The following is a 13,212-nucleotide window of genomic DNA, read 5'->3' as shown; positions in this document are numbered from 1 at the left end:
TTAGATGGCTTCCATGTTTTATTCTTAAGTTTTATTAACAAACAACTATTTTTTGATAATTTTGATAATTGTTCTTATTTTTGTAGCTCAATTACTATTCAATTGTTTGTGCATTAGTTCCCCGGTGTGCGGTGCGATCCCTCTTTGATTGTACATTTACAAATGCACTTGTCTTTGAGTTGTTCAATTACCGCCGCTGTTATCATGGGACCACCTCCGCTTGCCCGACACTGGCCATGTTTCGGCAGTTGTCTGCCTGCTTCAGGGGCCACAGGAACGGATTTCTGGTCGCGGAACCTCCGTCAGGAATGCACTGGCGTCCTTTCAAAAATTAAAATAGCCTATTACCTTTATACCCAATTTTAAAACCAGTTTTTTAACTTCTATTACTTACGTTTAAAATTATACCACTATCGAGCTCTAAGTACTTACTATTTTTCGGTTTAACTCGTCAGTGTGAGCGGCGCCTTCATGCTTATATCCGGCGTCTCTCTCTATCCTACCATTTTTATGGTATCTCCAGACCACTTAATGGACCAATCACCTCATCTCCCTTTGATCCTGGGTGCTAGCACCCTAGGGTGCCTATCAGTCAATCTAGTGACGTCACCTACACTGCGATAATTTTATCTATGTATCCTGCATGTATTTCCTACTGACTGTGAAAATGTTTTATAACTATCTAGTACCTCTCTACATGTGATCCTCAATCTATTTTGCGGGATTTTTTCTTTTGTTTTCTTTACTCTTTTTCGTGGGGTTTTTTTGGCGGACCTGGTGGGGACCTATTGAGCGCTTTCTGATTTGTAGTAGCATCTACACCCTCTATACTGCGGACGTGAAAGTGAACTCATCCATTTATGCTGTATGATTGCGTCTTTTTCTCATCCAATTTCTTATTCACTGTTACGATCCCCCCTGTTGCTGCGCTACAGGTGGTCTCTCACCTTCCACCGGAGGCCGCTCCGAAGCCAGGGCCTCGCCTGTGTTCCATCCGGGACTTGCTCCAGGGCCTGAGAGGCCTAGCTGTTCCTGTGGCTTGCTTGGCTGTTTGGACTTCCTGGTTTCCAGCCACGCCCGTTTCCCTAGGGGCTGGCCCGCAGCTCTCCATCTTACTTATAGTACCAGCGAGGGGCGGTCCAGACAAACTCCTCCCAGGGAGTTGCCTACAACCTCCAGTATATAAGGACTGCCTTGTCACTTGCAACTGGCCTTCGGATTGTGCATTACAGTCGCCTGTAACCTTGCCAATCCAGGTCCTCCATGTATTGATGGCTCCTTGTCCTGTCTCGGTCCGGATATCCACTACCTGATGTGTTCCTGATGTCTGCCTTGATGTGTTCCTGATGTCCTGTTCCAGTTCCGGTTGTTCTGCCCTATGTCCTCGTCTGGTTCCTGAGCCTTCTGTCCTGTTGGGCCCTGGAGTGGCCAACAGGAGGGATTCGTCCCCCGGGCTCTTGAGCTTCTGTTCCTGCCAGCCGACGGGGCTTCGGATGTCATTGGTCCCGGCATCGGAGTTCCTTCTCGACTGGACCTTTCCTGGTGCACCCTCCTTTCCTCAGCGTGGTCCGCGACCAGCCTTCCTGGGCTGTGTAGGGCGCGTCTGGGACGGGGTGGTCCGCGACTCAGTCCCACGGGTGGGCTGAGTAGGGCGCCCTGATGGACAATGGCATGTCTTCCTTCCAGCCCTCATCTTCGATATCTGCACTAGCCTTGTTTACGATGTCTGCACCTGCCTTGTCTACGACGTCTTCTGTGTAAGGACTCTGTCTGCCCTCGCCTCTGTCCGGCCTGCCGCCCATTGCCGTACCCAGCGGCAGGTCCGAAAGGGCCGGGAACAGTCGGAGGACCGTTCATCAGTCAACTTCCCAGTGTTGGCTACCATGGGCGTGCAGGTCCGGCTGAGGGTCAGACTCTGTGCCTGCTTCTGTACCCACCTGGCTCACCATGCCTGCCCAGCTCACCTCCCACGGTGTGGCTGGGGCTCCTCCCTAGCTTTCGCCATGGCCCAAGGGCTCACCACCAGCTCGAGACGACCGCGCCCGCGCGCGCTCGTAACATTCACTACTGCTTGATCCCCTTTATTTCTGGATGCATCCTCATTTCATTCAATTTTTCAATTTTATATTGTATGCCTTATTCTCAATTGTGAAACTGATTTATTTTATTTTTGTGGTCGGCTTTGATTTCTCCTCAAAATCTCAATATCACCCCACTCCTTTTATTCTCAACTTCCTTTTTGGTCATTCACTGTTATTTACCAGCATTCTCACAGTGCCAATTTGATTGATACCCTCTGCCTCTTTTTGATTTTCATCATGTCTGAAAATGAGGCACCAGTATAGGTGCCAATCGAATTTATTCTCCCCGACTCTTTTGTTGCTTGCCCCGCATGACCTTAATTTTCATTGATTGATGAAATATCATTGATTGATGTATTTTGTGAAGGTATGGCCAAACTTACAAGTATCCAGGATTAAATTTTTGCTTTAGCTGAAGATGGACCAGTTTATCTCTCGGTTCAGCCCCTTCCCTTATTCACAATTGCCAAGAACCTGGCAATTATTTATTTAATTTATTTATTTAACAGTTTTTTATACCGACCTTCATAGTAAATTACCATATCGGATCGGTTTACAGATTAACAAAAGGGAAAAACAACAAGAGTAACAAATCCACGTAAACGAAAGATAACAATAAGTAGGAATAAGTCAAAAATTACAATCAACAAGGGGAGAGAACTTGGAAGCTTGCAACAAGCTGGAAGGAAGATAGGCCGGTAAAAGAAATTTTACCATAGAAAGTACAAATTAAAAACTTAGACGGTGTTTTAACCTTAATGACTCAGAGTCCATTTATTCCTTCATTGAAAAATGGAGTGCCAGACCGAGTGGCAATGAAGGCCAACTATTGATTGTCTGGTTCAGGGAAGGCTTGTTGAAAGAGCCAGGTCTTAAGTCCTTTTCTGAAAGTTAAAAGGCATGGCTCCAGTCTGAGGTTTGATGGGATACTGTTCCAGATCGATGGGCCTGCTATTGAAAAGGCTCTGTCTTTGGTCATAGCGAGGCGTGAGGCTTTAGTGGGGGGAACATTCAGAGTGCCTTTGTACATGTCTCTAGTTGGTCTGATAGAAGAATAGAGTTTAAGAGGTATTTCCAGGTCAAGTTGAAGTTGATGATGGATAGTTTTATGGATTAAGGTGATTGATTTGTAAAGAATTCTGTAATTTACTGGTAACCAAGGTAGATTCCTGAGAATGGGTGATATGTGATCGTGGCGGCTGGTACTGGTTAACAATCTTGCTGCCGCATTTTGAATCATCTGCAGCGGTTTAGTAGAGGATTTGGGAAGTCCTAGTAGCAGGGCGCTGCAGTAGTCTATTTTGGAGAACAGTAACGCTTGGAGGACTGTCCTGAAGTCGTGGAAGAATAAGAGAGGTTTAAGTCGTTTTAGGACCTGTAATCTGTAAAAGCAATCTTTCGTTGTTGTGTTGACCATTTTCCTGAGGTTTAGTCGGTTGTCTAGAATCACCCCAAGATCTCTCACCTGTTTACATGTGATGTGAGCGTTGAATGATGTTGGTTGATGGATATTATCATTTGAGGAGATGAGGAGAAGCTCTGTCTTAGAAGCGTTAAGGACCAAGTTTAAGCTATTGAGTAGATTGGTGATGGAAAGTAGGCAGTTATTCCAATGGGTGAGCGCTTTTGCTATTGAATCTGTTATGGGGATTAGAATCTGTACGTCGTCTGCGTACAGATAATGAATTAGATTGAGATCTGTTAACATTTGGCAGAGGGGGAGGAGGTATATGTTGAAGAGGGTTGGGGATAAAGAAGATCCTTGTGGTACGCCAAGATTAGATTTTGTTAGGGGAGACTCTTTATTATTGATTTTGACTTTGTAAGTCCTATTACTGAGGAAGGACTTGAACCAGTTGTACGCAGATCCCGAGATGCCGATATCTGCTAGACGATCCAACAGGATGGTGTGATTGACGGTGTCGAAAGCCGCCGAAATGTCTAACAAGACTAGTAAAAAGGAATGTCCTTTATCTAACCCCATAATAATATGGTCTGTTAGTGAGATGAGGAGGGTTATCCAAACCCTAAGAAGATCCCATGCTACTGATGCAATTAATAGCAGTGGCTATTCCCTAAATAAACTTGATTAATAGTCATTAATGGACTTCTCCTCCAAGAACTTATCCAAACCTTTTTTGAACCCAGCTACACTAACTGCACTAACCACATCCTCTGGCAACAAATTCCAGAGCTTAATTGTGCGCTGAGTGAAAAAGAACTTTCTCCGATTTCTACTACTGGTTATGGATCCAGCATACCCTGTCTACTCACTATCTATTAGTCTCTCTCTACAGCTCAGCAACCCAGAGATTGCAGTTCCAGTACCTGATGTGCCCTGCCGGGCACATCAGCTCACTAGTGCCACCTCTGGTGGTTCTACTTCCTGTCTAATAAAGAACAATCTGTGTCTGTCTCCATACTCCAGCCTAGCCGGTGGTCCCTCTCAGGATATCCTCCTGGGGGCGCTGTCATCTGCCATCGGTCCAAGGATTCACCAATTTACATTAAAGTGTTCATTCCTTACACTACTAGAGCGGTATCACAACAGACTGCCACTCTGTGGAGAGTCAACCCACAACAGATCACTAACTCCGTCTGCGGAGTACAACGGACTGCTGGTTACGTTCCTCGGGGGAGCAGATTCCATAACAGATTGCTACTCCTCCTCTCGGGAGGAACAGATCTACATCAGGTTGCTAACTCCGCTCCTCTGGAAGAGCTGATTACTAACAGTCTGCTAACTCCTCCCCTCTGGGGGAGCAGATCCATAACATTAACAAGACAGTGGATGGGGGTGGAGTAAGCGAAACTCCGTTTACAGAAGAGAATGTGTGGGAAGAGCTAAGAAAACTGAAAGTGGACAAAACCAAGGGAGCTCAGAGATGTGCTGGCAGGTCCACTGCACAACCTGTTCAATAGATCTCTGGAAAGGAGTTGTGCCAAGTGATTGGAGAAGAGCGGTGGTAGTCCCGCTTCACAAAAGTGGGAGCAGAGAGGAGGCTGGAAACTACAGGCTGGTTAGCCTCACCTCAGTGGTGGGAAAAATAATGAGACTCTGCTGAAGGAAAGAATAGCAAACTATCTACAGTCAGGAGGATTGCTGGACCCAAAGCAGCATGGATTCACCAGGGGAAGGTCCTGTCAGACAAATCTGATTGATTTTTTTGATTGGGTGACTAAAGAATTGGCTCAAGGAAGAGCACTCAATGCCAACTACTTGGATTTTGGCAAAAAACTTTTGAAACGGTCACACATAGGAAGCTTGTGAATAAAATGAGATGCTTAGGAGTGAGCGCCAAGGTGTTGGCATGGATTACTAACTGGTTGAGGGCTAAAAGACAGCGTGACGCAAGGATTGGTAGTGGAACTGGTCCTTTTCAATATCTTTGTGAGCGACATTGCGAAAGGAATAGAAGGTAAAATTTGTCTCTTTGCGGATGATACAAGATCTGCAACAGAGTGGACATGCTGGAAAGAGTAGAGAGAATGGGACGTGATTTAAGGAAGCTTGAACGGTGGTTGAAGATCTGGAAGCTGGGATTCAAAACCAAGAAGTGCAGAGTTATGCATCTGGGGTGTGGTAATCCAAAAGAGCTGCATGTGATTGGGGGTTGGGGAGGGGGAGGGGGGTGAAGGGCTGTTGTGCAAGAGAGGGGACCTGGACTGATAGTCAAAATGATAAGGGGCACGGAACGGCTTCCCTATGAGGAAAGGTTAAAGAAGTTAGGGCTGTTCAGTTTGGAGAAGAGACGACTGAGGGGGGATATGATAGAAGTCTACAAAATCATGAAAGGACTTTATCATGTAAATGTAAATTAGTTATTTGCTCTCTCAGATAATAGAAGGACCAGGGGGCACTCCATGAAGTTAGAAAGTAGCTCATTTAAAACAAATCAAAGAAAATTCTCTCACTCCGTGCACAGTTAAACTCTGGAATTCATTGCCAGGGGATGTGGTTTCAGTAGTTAGTGTTACTGGGTTTAAAAAAAGGTTTGGATAAGTTCCTAGAGGTTAACTCCATAAACTGCTATTACGGTAATTAATAAGCAATAGTAGCTTGTGATCTGTCTAATGTTTTGGTACTTGCCAGGTACATGTGACTTGGATTGGCCACTGTTGGAAACAGGATATTGGGCTTGATGGATCCTTGATCTGACCTAGTATGGCATGTTATGTTGTAATGCTAGGCTGCATAGAGAGAGGAATAAACAGTAAAAAGAAGAAGGAGGTGATAGGCCCCCTGTACGGGTCCTTGGTGAGGCCTCACCTGGAGCATTGTGTTCAATTATGGAGACCGTACCTTGAAAAGGACAGAGACAGGATGGAGGTGGTCCAGAGAAGGGTGAATAAAATGATGGGGGGTCTCCATCAAATGACTTATGAAGAGAAGTTGTAGGACCTAAATATGTATATCCTGGAGGAGAGGAGGTGCAGGGTGGGATATTTTATTTATTTATTTTATTTAGAGGTTTTTATATACCGATGAACGTTGGGAACATCTCATCGGTTTACATTAAATGAAAAATCAGCAACAGGCTCTTTACAGTGAAACAAAGAACATATGGATATAAAGATGGGGTAACATTGAACGAATTAGGTTATAAGTCATGAGGTTTTGATATGAATCATAATAAAAAACATAAATTACAAGAATAACCTTATTTACAAGAATATCACTATATACACGGGTGTCGTGATAGACGTTGGGGAGTGGGTGTCATGGAGGGAGAAGGCTTCATGGGAGGGAGGAGTGCTGATCAGCGTATGCTTTTTTAAAAAGGTATGTTTTTAGGTCCTGTTTGAACTTTTTTAGGCATGATTCTAGACATAGAGAGGAGGGGAGTTTATTCCAAAGGGGGGGCGCAGCTAATGACAGTGCCCGAGCTTTGGTGGAGCTAAGAAACATAGAAACATAGAAATGACGGCAGAAGAAGACCAAACGGCCCATCCAGTCTGCCCAGCAAGCCTCACACATTTTTTCTCTCATACTTATCTGTTTCTCTTAGCTCTTGGTTCTATTTCCCTTCCACCCCCACCATTAATGTAGAGAGCAGTGATGGAGCTGCATCCAAGTGAAATGTCTAGCTTGATTAGTTAGGGGTAGTAGGGGTAGTAACCGCCGCAATAAGCAAGCTACACCCACGCTTATTTGTTTTACCCAGACTATGTTATACAGCCCTTATTGGTTGTTTTTCTTTTCCCCTGCCGTTGAATCAGAGAGCCATGCTGGATATGCATCGAAAGTGAAGTATCAGGCACATTTGGTTTGGGATAGTAACCGCCGTAACAAGCCAGCTACTCCCCGCTTTGTGAGTGCGAACCCTTTTTTCTTCTCCCCTGCCGTTGAAGCAGAGAGCTCTGCTGGATGTGTGAAGTATCAGTTTTTCTTCAGCCCTGCCGTTGAAGCAGAGAACTATGCTGGATATGCATTGAAAGTGAAGTATCAGGCTTATTTGGTTTGGGGTAGTAACCGCTGTAACAAGCCAGCTACTCCCCTCTTTGTGAGTGCAAATCCTTTTTTCCATATTTCCTCTTGCTGTTGAAGCTTAGAGTGATGTTGGAGTCACAGTAACCATGTATATGTTTATTGAATAAGGGTATTGTTTCCAGGCAGTAGCCATCATTCTGGCGAATCCCCCACTCTTCATTGGCGGCCTCTTGAATTTATGGATCCACAGTGTTTATCCCACGCCCCTTTGAAGTCCTTCACAGTTCTGGTCTTCACCACTTCCTCTGGAAGGGCATTCCAGGCATCCACCACCCTCTCCGTGAAGAAATGCTTCCTGACGTTGGTTCTGAATCTTCCTCCCTGGAGCTTCAAATCGTGACCCCTGGTTCTGCTGATTTTTTTCCTACGGAAAAGGTTTGTCGTTGTCTTTGGATCATTAAAGCCTTTCAAGTATCTGAAAGTCTGTATCATATCACCTCTGCTCCTCCTTTCCTCCAGGGTGTACATATTTAGATTCTTCAATCTCTCCTCGTACGTCATCCGATGAAGATCCTCCACCTTCCTGGTCGCCCTTCTCTGTACCGCTTCCATCTTGTCTTTGTCTTTTTGTAGATACGGTCTCCAGAACTGAACACAGTACTCCAAGTGAGGCCTCACCAAGGACCTGTACAAGGGAATAATCACTTCCCTTTTCTTACTCGATATTCCTCTCTCTATGCAGCCCAGCATTCTTCTGGCTTTTGCTATCGCCTTGTCGCATTGTTTCGCAGACTTCATATCATTAGACACTATCACCCCAAGGTCCCTCTCCTGCTCCGTGCACATCAGCCTTTCCCCCCCATCGAATACAGTTCATTCAGATTTCCACTCCCCATATGCATGACTTTGCACTTCTTGGCATTGAATCTCAGCTGCCATATCTTCGACCACTCTTCCAGTTTCCTTAGATCCCGTCTCATTCTCTCCACTCCTTCCGGCGTGTCCACTCTGTTGCAGATCTTAGTGTCATCCGCAAAAAGACAAACCTTACCTTCTATCCAGTCCGCAATGTCGCTCACAAAGATATTGAACAGGACCGGTCCCAACACCGATCCTTGCGGTACACCACTTAAAACCGCTCTCTCTTCAGAGAAGGTTCCATTTACCATCACACATTGTCTTCTGTCCGTCAACCAATTGCAATCCAGGTCACCACCTCGGCACTCACTCCTAAGCTTCTCGTTTTATTCACCAGTCTCCTGTGCGGAACCGTATCAAAAGCTTTGCTGAAATCCAAGTATATGATATCGAGCGCTCTTCCTCGATCCAATTCCTTGGTTACCCAGTCAAAAAAGTCAATCAGATTTGTCTGACAGGATCTTCCCCTGGTGAATCCATGTTGCCCTCTGGTCCATCAATTCTCCGGACTGTAGATAGTTCACTATTCTCCTCTTTCAGCAGTGACTCCATTACTTTTCCCACCACCGAAGTGAGGCTAACCGGTCTGTAGTTGCCAGCCTCCTCCCTGTTCCCACTCTTGTGAAGCGGGACCACCACCGCTCTTCTCCAATCTCTCGGCACCACTCCCGTTTCTAGGGATCTATTGCACAGGTCACAACAGCGGAGCTGCCAGAACATCTCTGAGCTCCCTCAATATCCTTAGATGTATCCCATCAGGCCCCATGGCTTTGTCCACTTTCAGGTTCTTTAGCTCTTCCCACACATTTTCTACTGTAAAAGGATTTTAATCTATTCCACATTCCCACCAGTTTTTTGTTGTGTAGAGATGGTCCTTCTCCAGGGTCTTCTTTAGTGAACACAGAGCTGAAGTATTCGTTTAATATTTCTGCCATTTCTTCGTCTCCCTCCACAACATTGATCATTACCACCTTTCAATTCACTATACCACTTTGGATCTTCTCTTTCGCTGATGTATCTGAAAAATGTTTTGTCACCATTTTTTATCTCCTTGGCAATCCTCTCTTCCGCTTGACTTTTTGCCAACTTGATTAATTTCTTTGTCTCCCTCAGTTGATACAAATATTCTTCTTGTGTTCCTCCCTTTGGGATATTTATATGTCTTGAATGCTGTTCTTTAGCTTTATTTTGTCAGCCACCTCCTTAAGCTTAGAGTCTTTGGGTGATGGGTCTGCAGTGTCGCTCTGTGTTGCTGTCTTGTGGGTCTATTTGTGTTGTGGAATGTAAGACGTTCTTCTAGCCAGTGCATATTTTGGTTATGGAGGGCTTTGTGGACTAGGGTGAGAGATTTGTAAGCTATTCTTGCAGTGACTGGGAGCCAATGTAGGTGATGCAGTACAGGGGTGATATGGTCGCATTTATGGGTGTTAGTTAGGATCCGGGCAGCAGCATTTTGGAGTAATTGAAGTGGCTGCAGTGAACTCTTGGGTAGTCCTAGGAGCAGGGCATTGCAGTAGTCAATTTTGGATAGAATGAAGGCCTGTAGTATGATGCGGAAGTCACTGAGGTGTAGAATGGGTTTCAGTTTTTTTAAGAGTGTGAAGTTTGAAGTAGCAGACTTTGATTGTATTGTTAATGAATTTTTTGAAGGTGAATTGGTCATTGATAGTGATGCCAAGGCTGCGCACATGTTTGGTAGTGAAGGGGGAGTTTGATTGCGGGGATGGGGCAATACCTTGGGGAGCGATATAGAGAAGCTCTGTTTTGTCTGAGTTAAGTGCAAGGAAATTGCTTGTCAGGAGCGAGTTGATGCTGGAAAGTGTGGAGTTCCATGTCTCTGAGGCTTTGTGAAGTGTGTCATGTACATGTATAAGAATTTGTACATCGTCAGCGTAGATGAAGTGAGGGAGGCCAAGTTTGGATAGAAGGTTACAGAGGGGGAGGAGATAGATGTTGAACAGTGTAGAGGAGAGGGAAGAGCCTTGTGGAACACCTTGTGCCAGGGGGATTGGTTTGGAGGTGCAATTGCCTATTTGGACACTGTATTGCCTATCTTGTAAATAGGATTGAAACCATTAGAGGGCTGAGCCTGTAATGCCAATGTCAGTGAGGCGTTCTATTAGTATTTTGTGGTTGACCGTGTCAAAGGCAGAGGAAATGTCAAGGAGGATCAGGAGATGTGAGAAACCTTTGTCAAGGCTTTTGAGGATGAAGTCAGATAATGAAACGAGTAAGATCTCAGTGCTGTGATGCCATCGGAAGCCATATTGTGACGGCAAGAGAATGTGGTTTTCATCAAGGTATTTGTTTAATTGCCGATTGACTGACTTTTCTAAGATTTTGGCGATTAGGGACAGGTTCGAGATGGGGTGAAAGTTGGTGAGGTCGGACGGATCAAGAGTGGGTTTTTTCAAAATGGGCTTGATGATGGCATGTTTAAGATTTTTAGGTATGGTGCCAAGTGTGATGGATCTATTGATGATATTTGAAATAGGCTTGGCAATGATGTCAGGGATGGTAAAAAGGGTTTTTGTAGGGATGGTGTCTAATGGGTGTGTGCATGGTCTCATTTTCTTTATTATGGATTCAATTTCCAATGAGGATGTAGTTTCGAGTGTGGGTAGACTAGCATTGAAGCTGTTGAGGATGAGTTTAGTGGAAGCCTGTGTGGGAGGGAAATATGACATTATATTGGTTATTTTCTTGTGGAAGTAAGTAGCCAGGTCCTCGCATTTGCCTTGCTCGTCTGTGTCTTGTGTGAGATTTGGGTTGGATTTTGTTAAGGTGTTCACTAGTTCAAAGAGGGCTCGAGGATTGAATTGGATGTTGTGGATCCTGTGTGTGCGTAGAAGTCTCTTTTAGTTTTGTCGATAGCTGTTCTGTATGTGTGGAGGAAGGATCTGAAGGTGGTTAGTGGTGCTGAGGAGGGATTTTTGCACCAGTTTCTTTCTAGTCTTCTGAGGTTTTGTTTCATAGATTTTAGCTCTGTGTTATACCATGGTTGGTTTTTGGTTTTCGCTGGGTCGATCACACGATTTTGAGTGGGGTAGAGCTTGTTAGCTATGGAGTCGTTACAGTGGCTCCAAGAGTTAAGAGCAGTTTCAGCGTCGGTTAAGTCTAGCTTGCAGAGTTCTGTAGTGAGGGCTGCAACTAGGTCTTCTTGGTTACATTTGCGCCTGTAGTGAATGGTTTTCTTGTTGGAATGTGTGGGTGTTGTAATGTTATTTATGGTGCAGGTGACATCAATGCGGTAATGATTGGATCAAGGGATAGGGGAGCATAAGGGCATGCTGGATTGAATTTGGGAGTTGGTGAAAATGAGGTTGAGGGAGTGACCTGCTCGGTGTGTGGGGTTGGATATAATCTGCTTGAATCCTAGAGCGTCAAGTACAGTGAGGATGACATCACAGGAGGATGAGGTAGGGGTACTATCAACATGATTGTTAAAATCTCCTAGGATAATAGCCGGAGCCTGATAGTTAATGTGTTTGGAGATGTATTCGATTAGGAGGGAAGGGTTCTTTTTAAGAAGTCCTGGGGGGGGCATAAGCTAGACATATTTGCAGGTTAGGAGCAGTGAATATGTTGATTTCCAGTTTGTGAGGAGGGGGAATGGGTTTGTGTGAGATTTTTGTGTCCTTTTTAGCTGCTAGGAGGAGACCGCCTCCTTTTTTTTTTTTTGGCCTAGGTATAGAGAAGATATCATAGTTTTTGGTCGGTAATTGATTGATGAGGGCAGTGTCGGTGTCCTTTAGCCGTGTTTCAGTAATGGCTAGAATGTCCGGTTTGTCGTCAGAAAGAATATCGTTGATTAAGGAGGTTTTTTTGGAGATGGATTGGGCATTTAGGAGGAGGATTGAGAATGTGGTGAGGCCAATTATTTGTGTGAGGGAAGTGGTCATAATGGGGATAAGGTTCCTGTGACGTTCTCGAAGGAGTCTGGGGAGGGGGAGGTGGTGTGCCAAGGGATAGTGTTTAATAGAGGGTATGAGGAACGTTTGCATAGTTGTTGCGCAGTGGGTGATGGAGAGGATCCAAAAATAGAGGAGGGACGGGTAGGTGTAGGGGGGTAGGTGATTGGCAGTAGGAGGGGATGGAGCGAGATGCACTATAGTACACAAATTCCTAGACAGTAAAAGGCGGAGTATTATTATAGGAAACCTTTTCAGGAGAGTGTTCAGATATTGGGAATTCCTGGGGAGCCGTGGGTTGAAGAGGGTGGTGGGTGGTGTTTACTAGTCCGGGTTGGATTTTAAAGACTCGCAGCAGGAGGAGCCATCTGAGATGGTGTTGAGGGGAACCAAGAGGGGACGCACGAAGGGGCGCACTAAAGGGCATGCCCCTTAGGTCGTGCTCCTTCGTGCGCGCGACGCCGCTGAAGCAAGTCGCAATTTAAATGTCTGCAAGGCCGTCCTCCCAGGCGTCAGCGAGGACGCGACTCCCACCAGGGGGTCGGGGACAGAGGAGGGGGGGGGCGGGCGTTCATTGGTGGTGTCTGGGAGCACAGGAGGTGTTGAGTGGCGGCCCAGGGGGTGTCGGCGTGGTCCTTATGTTTTTCTTTTCTCTTTTCACTCTTTTCCCCGTTCTCTTCTCTGGCTCTGGGGGCAGCATCGCTTGCTGGTTTTCTTCTTCGGCGAGGTTTCTTTCTTTCTGTTTCTCTCAGGCATCTCTCTCTTTCTCTCTCTCTCACTTCCAGTGCTGGCTCCCTCTTCCGGTGGGGTCGGGACAGCTCCAGGTCGGGTCCGCACGCGTGGCGAGGGGGGAGGCCTCGGGCAGCCAGAG

This window comes from Rhinatrema bivittatum, chromosome 7 (genome assembly GCF_901001135.1).
Source record: "Rhinatrema bivittatum chromosome 7, aRhiBiv1.1, whole genome shotgun sequence".
NCBI classification, from domain to species: domain Eukaryota; kingdom Metazoa; phylum Chordata; class Amphibia; order Gymnophiona; family Rhinatrematidae; genus Rhinatrema; species Rhinatrema bivittatum.
Note: the sequence above shows the minus strand (reverse complement) of the source record.